Source organism: Suncus etruscus, chromosome 12 (genome assembly GCF_024139225.1).
Source record: "Suncus etruscus isolate mSunEtr1 chromosome 12, mSunEtr1.pri.cur, whole genome shotgun sequence".
Classification (NCBI taxonomy): domain Eukaryota; kingdom Metazoa; phylum Chordata; class Mammalia; order Eulipotyphla; family Soricidae; genus Suncus; species Suncus etruscus.
This window is the reverse complement of record NC_064859.1, coordinates 14,568,242-14,578,043: the sequence shown is the minus strand read 5'-3', so window position 1 is coordinate 14,578,043 and position 9,802 is coordinate 14,568,242. Positions and strand designations below refer to the sequence as shown.

Sequence of the window (9,802 nt, the reverse complement as noted above, 5' to 3'; positions counted from 1 at the left end):
TGGTAAATAGTGCTGCAACGAATATAGGTGTAAGGAAAAGGTTTTTGTATTATATTTTTGTGTTCCTAGGGTATATTCCTAGGAGAAGTATAGCAGGATTGTATGGGAGCTCGATTTCCAGTTTTTGGAGGAATCTTCATATTGCTTTCCATAAAGGAGGTTGAACTAGATGGCATTCCCACCAGCAGTGGATAAGAGTTCCTTTCTCTCCACATCCCCACCAATAATGCTTGTTCTCATTCTTTGTGATGTATGCCAATCTCTGGGGTGTGAGATGGTACCTCATAGTTGTTTTGATTTGCATCTCCCTGATGATTAGTGATGTGGAGCATTTTTTCATGTGTCTTTTGGCCATTTGTATTTCTTCTTTGTCAAAGTGTCTGTTCATTTTTCTCCCCATTTTTTGATGGGATTACATGTTTTTTTCTTGTAAAGTTCTGTCAGTGCCTTGAATATTTTGGAGATTAGCCCCATGTCTGATGGGTATTGGGTGAATAGTTTATCCCACTCAGTGGGGGGGGGCTCTTGTATCCTGGGCACTATTTCTTTTGAGGTGCAAAAGCTTCTCCGTTTAATATATTCCCATCAGTTAATCTCTGCTTTCACTTGCTTGGAGAGTACAGTTTTCTCCTTGAAGATGCCTTTAGTCTCAATGTCCTGGAGTGTTGTTACCTACGTGTTGTTCTATATATTTTATGGTTTCGGGTCTGGCATCGAGGTCTTTCATCCATTTGGATTTAACCTTCATACATGATGTTAGCTGGGGGTCTAAGTTCAATTTTTTGCAAGTAGCTAGCCAGTTGTGCCAACACCACTTGTTGAAGAGGCTTTCTTTGCTCCATTTAGGATTTCTTGCTTCTTTATGAAAAATTAGGCAATTGTATGTCTGGGAAACATTCTCTATTCTCTGAGTATTCAAGGCTATTCTACTGATCTGAGGTCCTGTCTTTATTCCAATAACATGCTGTTTTGATAACTATTGCTTTGTAGTACAGTTTAAAGTTGGGGAAAGTAATTCCTCCATATTCTTTTCCCCAATGATTGCTTTAGCTATTCTAGGGTATTTATTGTTCCAAATGGATTTCAAAAGTGCCTGATCCACTTCTTTGAAGAATGTCATGGGTATCTTTAGAGCAGTGGTCCTCAAACTATGGCCCAGGGGTCACATATTGTATTTGTATCTCTTTTGTTTCTTCACTGCAAAATAAGATATATGCAGTGTGTATAAGAATTCGTTCATAAGTTTTGTTTTACAATAGTCAGATCCTCCAATGGTATGAGGGACAGTGAACTGGCCCCCTGTTTAAAAAGTTTGAGGGCCCCTGCAGAGTGATCGTATTAAATCTGTACAATGCTTTGGGGAGTATTGCCATTTTAATGATGTTAAACCTGCCAATCCATGAGAAAGGTATGTGCTTCCATTTCCGTGTGTCCTCTCTTATTTCTTGGAGCAGAGTTTTATAGTTTTCTTTGAATACGTCCTTCATACTTTTAGTCAAGTCGATTCCAAGATATTTGAGTTTGTGTGGCACTGTTGTGAATGGGGTTGTTTTCTTAATGTCCATTTCTTCCTTATTACTATTGGTGTATAGAAAGGCCATTGATTTTTGTGTGTTAATTTTGTAGCCTGCCACCTTGCTATTGTCTATTGTTTTTAGAAGCTTTTTGGTAGAGTCTTTAGGGTTTTCTAAGTAGAGTATCATGTCATCTGCAAACAGTGAGAGCTTGACTTCTTCCTTTCCTATCTGGATTCCCTTGATATCTTTTTCTTGCCTAATCACTATAGCAAGTACTTCCAGTGCTATGTTGAATAGGAGTGGTGAGTGAGGACAGCCTTGTCTTGTGCCAGAGTTTAGCGGAAAGGCTTTCAGTTTTTCTCCATTGAGGACAATATTTGCCTCTGGCTTGTGGTAGATGGCCTTAACTATATTGAGAAAGGTTCCTTCCATTCCCATCTTGCTGAGAGTTTTGATCAAAAATGGATGTTGGACCTTATCAAATGCTTTCTCTGCATTTATTGATATGATCATGTGATTTTTATTTTTCTTGTAGTTGATGTGGTGTATTATGTTGATAGATTTATGGATGTTAAACCAGCCTTGCATTTCTGGGATGAAACCTATTTGATCGTAGTGGATGATCTTCTTAAAGTGGCATTGAATCCTATTTGCTAGGATTTTGTTGAGGATCTTTGCAACTGTATTCATCAGCGATACTGTTCTTTAATTTTCTTTTTTCGTAGCATCTCTGTCTGGTTTAGGTATCAAGGTGATGTTGGCTTCATAAAAGCTATTTGGAAGTGTTCCTGTTTCTTAAATTTTATGAAAGAGTCTTGCCAGGATTGGTAGTAAATCTTCTTGAAAGGTTTGAAAGAATTCATTAATAAATCCATCTGGGCCTGGGCTTTTGTTTTTGGGCAGACATTTGATTACTGTCTTAATTTCCTCAATAGTGATGGGTGTGTTTAGATATGCTACATCCTCTTCATTCAACCATGGAAGATTATAAGGGTCCAAAAATTTATCCATTTCTTCCAGGTTTTTATTTTTAGTGGCATAGAGTTTCTCAAAGTAGTTTCTGATTACACTTTGAATTTCTACTATATCAGTTGTTATCTCTCCTATTTCATTTGTAATATGAGTTATCAAGTTTCTTTCTCTCTTTCTTTGTTAGTTTTGCCAGTGGTCTATCAATCTTGTTTATTTTTTCAAAGAACCAACTTCTGCTTTCATTGACCTTTTGGATTGTTTTTCAGGTTTCTACTTCATTGATTTCTGCTCTCAGCTTTGTTATTTTCTTCTGTCTCCCTATTTTTGGGTTCTTTTGTTGAGTACTTTCTAATTCTATTAGCTGTGTCTTTAAGCTATTCATGTATGCCTCTTCTTCTTTCCTGATGTGTGCTTGCAAAGCTATAAATTTTCCTCTCAGTACCGCTTTTGCTGTGTCCCATAGGTTCTGATAGTTTGTGTCTCCATTGTCATTTGTTTTCCGGGAGATTTTGATTTCCTTTTTGATTTAATCTTGGACCCACTGGTTATTCATTATTAGGCTGTTTAAGTTTCAAGTATTAAAGTTTTTCTTCTGTTTCCCTTTATAGTTCACATATAATCTCAGGGCCTTGTGGTCAGCGAAGGTAGCCTGCAAAATTTCTATCCTCTTGATATTATGGATGTATGTTTTATGTGCTAGCATGTAGTCTATCCTGGAGAATGTCCCATGTGCATTAGAGAAGACTGTGTATCCAGGCTTCTGGGGGTGGAGTGTCCTGTGTATATCTACATGGCCTCTTTCTTCCATTTCTCTTTTCAGGTCTAGTATATTCTTGTTGTGTTTCAGTCTGGTTGACCTGTCAAGTGTTGACAATGCCATGTTGAGGTCTCCCAGAATTATTGTGTTGTTATTGATATTATTTTTCAAATTTGTCAACAATTTTATTAAATATTTTGCTGGCTCCTCATTCAGTGCATACATGTTTAGGAGAGTGATTTCTTCCTGCTGTATGTATCCGTTGATTAATACAAAATGTCCATCTTTATCCCTTACAACTTTCCTAAGTATAAAGTTTGCATCATCTGATATTAGTATGGCCACTCCAGCTTTTTTATGGGTGTTGTTTGCTTGGATGATTTTTCTCCAGCCTTTTATTTTTTTTTTTTTTTTTTTTTTGGTTTTTGGGCCACACCCTGTGAGGCTCAGGGGTGACTCCTGGCTATGCGCTCAGAAGTTGCTCCTGGCTTCTTGGGGGACCATATGGGACGCCGGGGGATCGAACCGCGGTCCGTCCTAGGTTAGCGCAGGCAAGGCAGACACCTTACCTCCAGCGCCACTGCCCGGCCCCCAGCCTTTTATTTTGAGTCTATGTTTGTTCTGACTATTCAGGTGCGTTCCTTGTAGGGAGCAGAAGGTTGGATTGATTTTTTTTTTTTGATCCATTTAGCCACTCTGTGTCACTTAACTGGTGCATTTAGTCCATTGACATTGAGAGAAAGAATTGTCCTGGGAGTTAGTGCCATCTTTATATCAAAGTTTGGTGTGTCTGTTGGTCAGTCTTGTCTTAAAGTAGGCCGTTCAGTTTTTCTTTTAAGAATGCTGTTGAGTCTGTAAAGTTTCTTAGCCGTTGTTTGTCTGTGAAACCATGTATCGTTCCTTCAAACCAGAAAGTGAGTTTTGCTGGGTGCAGTATTCTAGGCGAAGCATTTATTTCATTGAGTTTTGTCACTATGTCCCACCACTGTCTTCTGGCCTTGAGTGTCTCCGGTGACAGGTCTGCAGTAAATCTCAAGGATGTTCCCTTGAATATAATTTCTCTTTTCGATCTTGCTGCTTTCAGAATTCTGTCTCTATCTGTGGGATTCGTCATTGTGACTAGGATGTGTCTTCGGATGTTTTTTCTGGGGTCTCTTTTAGTTGGTACTCTTCGGGCATGCAGGATTTGATTACATGTATTCTTTAGCTCTGGTAGTTTCTCTTTAATGATTTTCTTGACCATTGAAATCCAGTCTCAGGCTACTCTGAATCAGGCAGGATCACCGGCAGGAACGCTGATGAAATCCAGCTTCTGGCAGCTGGAAATCATGTGGCCCAAGATTACTTCTGCGCCCTTCTGACTCCCGACAGAAATCAGCAGGAATCAGTGTGTGTACATCCCAACCCACCTCGAAGCAGGAAGGATCACCAGCAGGAACGTTGATGAAATCCAATCTCAGGCAGCTGAAAGCAGCATGACCCAAGATGGCTTCTGCACCCTTCTCCAGGTTGATTCTAACAATTCAGTCTGCATTATTATGGCTTTTACTGCCCAAACCTTTGTGCCAAACAAGGCTGTCTTTTACAAAGAACTTTGATTTCTGACTTCTCTCCTAGTTAAGGTTTTACATTCCTTGAAGCAGAAACTAACCTTGTTCATCTGTTCCCTTAAAAATACCTACTTGATCTTTATTGCTGTGATGCTTTTTGAGTTTTTTGTTTGAATTAAAAAATTTTTTTTGTATTGTTGTTGTTTTTCTTCTTCTTCTTTTTTTTTTTTTAGAGGGGACCACTTATACTAGAAACTAGGAGGTAAAGGAGGGGGATATGGGATACATGCTAGGAACAGGGGTGGAGAGAGCAAAACATTGGTGGTGGGAATGCCCCGATTCAAAGTCACTATGTACCTAAAAAATCACTGTGAAAGATTTGTAATCCACTTTGGTCAAAATAAAAAAAAAAAAAATGCCTACTTGAGTACTTTGTTAAGAGAAAAGCCATAGTACCCTACCATGTATTAGGTTACCAGAACAAAACTGAGTCATTCATCTATTTACTGGCCAGCTCAGAGCTGAACATTGTCCACTCCACCCTTAATCAATAATTGACCAGTTTTGTGAACAGAGAACTTAGTTCTAATGCCCTTCTCTTTATTTACTCATGTACTCAACATTAAAATCCTAACTGCAGCAAAAATGACCCTAAGGGGAGAGAATCTTTGATTAGAGTTGTTGCTTTTTCTCCCTGTTGGCTTCCATGGGGGTTGTTTCTTTATTGAGGCCTGCTCCTAGTAGTCACAGGCCCAATTAATGCTTACATTTATAATTATTCATGACATTAGCAAGTTGATTTCACCTCTCATTAGAATACACTAAAATGTTCCAACTAAAATAGAACAACAAAACGAATAAGACATCAGATACAATCTACTAAAATAATCTGATAAGAACAAAAGGGATTTAACTTCAAAGATAGAAAGAGACCTGAAGTTAAGATAATTTTGCCCAGTTACCATTTTGCATTTAGTAATTTATTTGAAGAGAATAAGTTTTTTTTTTTTCTGAAAGTAATACTGGTTTTGAAGTCAGAAAATTAAGTGAGAATTAATCATGGAAGGATGAATGTCATGATATTAGAAAAAAATTAGGAGGTAATTGATATTTTTTTTCAAAGCACCTCAGATTAAGCATGCCTGTAGGGAGTTTGTGTTATTATAACCAGGACCCAATAGTAATTTTTTTTATTTCTTTGAAAGGAATGTTTCATCAGTTCTGACTCTGTAGCTCAGAAGTCATATGATTTTAGGCCCTTTAAATACCATAACCCTTTAAGGGGAAAATAATTAAACTATATTTTATTTTACTTCTGTTTTGGGGTCACATCTGGTGGTATTTGGGGGTTACTCCTGGCTTTGTGCTCAGAAATCACTTCTGGCAGCTTGGGATACCATATGGAACATTAGGAATCGAACCCAAGTTTGTTCCAGGTCAGCCTCATGCAAGACATATGCCCTACCATTGTGTTATCACTCTAGCCCTAAACTATATTTTATGGTTCTCTTGAACAAAATATAGGTGACCTTATTGGTTTGTCTATTCCTTAAATGTCTACCTAGAGTTTATTATTTATCTGACTGTTTTCTAGGACTGGGGATTCCAAAAAGTAAATAAAACAAATGAAACTCTTTGCTTGCTAATTCTCATTTATAATTATTAGGCAAAAGAGACCAAAACAACATAAATGAAATATTCAATAAATAAAATAGCATTGGAGATTGGTAGAAAAGTAGTTAAGAATATAGGGCCCAGAGAGATAGCACAGCGGTGTTTGCCTTGCAAGCAGCCGATCCAGGACCTAAGGTGGTTGGTTCGAATCCCGGTGTCCCATATGGTCCCCTGTGCCTGCCAGGAGCTATTTTTGAGCAGACAGCCAGGAGTGACCCCTGAGCACTGCCGGGTGTGGCCCAAAAAACAAATATATATATATATTACTGTGGCCAGAGTAAAAGGATGGTGGGTCAGGTAATAGGCTTGCATATGGCCAACCATATGCAATCAAACCAAATATGGGTTTGATTTCTCACATCTCCTATGGACCCTCAAGCACTGTCAAGAGTAATTCCTTAGTTAGAGTCCAGGAATCACTGGGAATCACTGGAAATCACTGGGCATAGCCCACCTTCCCAAGAGTATCTTTCTCAAAGGATATTAAAATTTAGCAAATATTAAAAGATGACAAGGAAAACATTGCATACCTAGAAGAAGGAAATTTTATACAGAATTAAAAAAATATCTGAGGAATAAGCATTATTTATTTTTACCAGAAAAGTAAAGAAATAATTCTGATTGGAATAGAATGAATAAGAAAAGAAACATAGATGAAAACAAAGTAAAGAAGATTTAAACCATATAATGCCTCATAAATTGTTGTTTTGGCCTTTGATTAAAAAGTGTAAAGAAACATTTGAGCAGAGTATTAGAATATTATTTATATCTCAACAGAATCACTGCCACCTTTATATAATATAGTCAGTGGAAGGAGCAGGGAAGAAATTATATGGATGGGAAGTTTATTGAACTGGAACCTAGTGAGTTATACCAATATAATAATAAGCGAGTGGGTAAAAAGCCTGGATTTGTAAAGTGATTGAGTGGATGGATATATTTATTTTACAGGGAATTCAGTGATTGTCCCAATTTTTAGTTTGAGTGATTATCAGCATTAGTAATTTGATTTTTCATTTTTCTGAGATGAAGAATGCATACTTATATTACAGTAAAATAGTTTTGCAAGGGAAGAATTACATATAGTAGAAATGTTTTTGGATTGTTCAGATACTTCCAAGTAGGTTATGTTGTCTAAAACATGGTAATTATGAAATGAAAAATTGTATGTGCAGTTGGGCAGACATCCTGAGAGTCCATTCTTTTACAATAAGGGCTATGTTGGTATGGATACATTTTTTAGGCCTCCTCAGCCATTAATCAAGAGTATTTCTGATTTTCTCCAATCATTTCTGGTGGTGTGTCTAATCAACCACTACACATCACATTTCAAGTTGAATCATCAAATACCCTTTCCAAAGATCTAATGCTCAATTGGCTTTGCCTTAACTGCCTTTTGTGTTATTCTTTCCTGAAATCTGTGTGTGTAAAGAAGAGAGATTACTCAATCCCTATTTTGTATTGACAAAAGAGAAGAGCTATTCCATGTTGCAATGTGGTTGGTCAAGGACCTGTTATATGGCTAAACGAGAACGAAACCAGATAACACTAAATATTAAAGCTAAAGAAATTGAACAAATTTTACCCAGGTCTCTGCTCAAAAATTTGATTTCCTTCTGTCAAAGCAAAAGGTGCATCGCAGACACTTGGCTTTGATGTCCCAGGTTGTCACATTGGCTGATGTGATAGGCTACAAATCCATAAAATGCTGCCATAAGATAAGCTAATAATATAGGTCTAACTTAATCAACTTTTTTTCAAAGCAACATGTATTGCAGGACAAGACCTACTAGCAGGGGTCTCAACGTCGCGGCCCGTGGGCCCCAAACAGCCCTCCATACAACATTATGTAGCCCTGCCCTAGAGGAATCTTTTTATTGTTTTGTTTTGTTTTGTTTTACTTATTTGGGTCACACACGCCCAAAAAAATCACCCCGACTTTGCCTCCTGTGGCCCCCAGGTAAATTGACTTTGAGACCCCTGATAGAGGATAGTGTCCACTGTCCACTTGACTAATCGATATTGGGATTCAGTGTCCTGAGACAGGCTCCTCATATAATGTGTCTAGGTCCACATTACACCCATTATTTTTTTTCTCCCCCCCCTCCCCGCTTTGTCACACCCATTATTTTTACACTCACTCATAGCTCACTGCAGTTTAAGTGAGGAGAATTTGGGGCTTTAAAAACAAGTGTACAATATTTACCTGGCAGGGAAGATACTATGATCACGAAGGTGGTTTTCCCAGGGTAAGTCTTATTCATTGCACTCCGATGTGCTGACCCCTGCGATTTCCCCACATGTGGGAAACTCGACTGCATAATTTGTGGTAGTGGGGGACTGCGTTCGTGCTCTCCCCTTAAAAAAAAAAGACAAAAAAAACCCCTAAAAAACAAGTGTACAAGTACCATCATTGTAAATAGCCTTCAGCTTTCGTAAGGAATTAAATGTACCAAAATATAGAGTCAAAGGAGTCAAGCAGTCAAAGGTAATATAGTCTTAGATCTAAAGAACTACTATTGTTGGAAGGAAATGGTTTACTTTTGATTTTCATTCTAAATATGTCTCTGCTACTGACTTAATAAGCGACCTTCGTACAGGTAATTCACCTTCCTCTGTTCCATCTTTTGAACAAGAATAATAACAACAGTTTTTTCTCTCAAGGCATGTTAGAAGAAAAGGATCCTCATTATAAAGGACTCTCAGTTACTAAGGCATTGCCCACATTAGTATTTTCATGAATAATTTTGAATAAACACTGAATTATAACCATTAGAGAATTTGGTTTTGTATGATTCTCTTAAAGTCTCTAGTTTAATAGCTTCACCTGTCTTATGCATTATTATTTATACTTTTCTATTTGTTCATTTTAGAAGCATCATTTGTGGCAAACTGTTACAAAACAAAAAAGTATTAGACTGAATGTTAAGAGGAGTTCTTGGTCTCAATATTTTGCTAACATTTTGGCAAAATGTTTGAAGCACCTTTTAGTAGAGTGATACAGGATGATCTATTTTTCTCAGTAGAGTGAAATCCTCATTCCCACTAATTATTATCTTAGCCAAAACAAATTGATCAAGATCCTGAAGTCAGAAAGATGTAACTTGTCATTTTTATTTAAGTTTTGCTAAGGATATTGTGTGCTTTTATTTTTTCCCCAATAATATAACAGTTGTTACATTGAACTAATGCCCCAAAGGTTTTAAATTACATGGTACAGAATCATGATAGTCACATTCATAAAATTCTTGAGTATTTTATAAAAAATACTAGGGTTAATACAGAGTAAATTTCTACATAAGATTTTTAAAGAATATATAGTTCTTATTGCA

General features: G+C 37.2%; 1 non-coding gene across 1 annotated transcript; it reads left to right on the top strand.

Moving 5' to 3' along the window:
- The first annotated feature begins 8,668 nt into the window (after nt 1–8,668).
- LOC126025427 (U1 spliceosomal RNA) lies at nt 8,669–8,831 on the top strand. Its single transcript, XR_007501432.1, has one exon. It is a non-coding gene; the product is annotated as a U1 spliceosomal RNA (small nuclear RNA).
- The last annotated feature ends 971 nt before the right edge of the window (nt 8,832–9,802 follow it).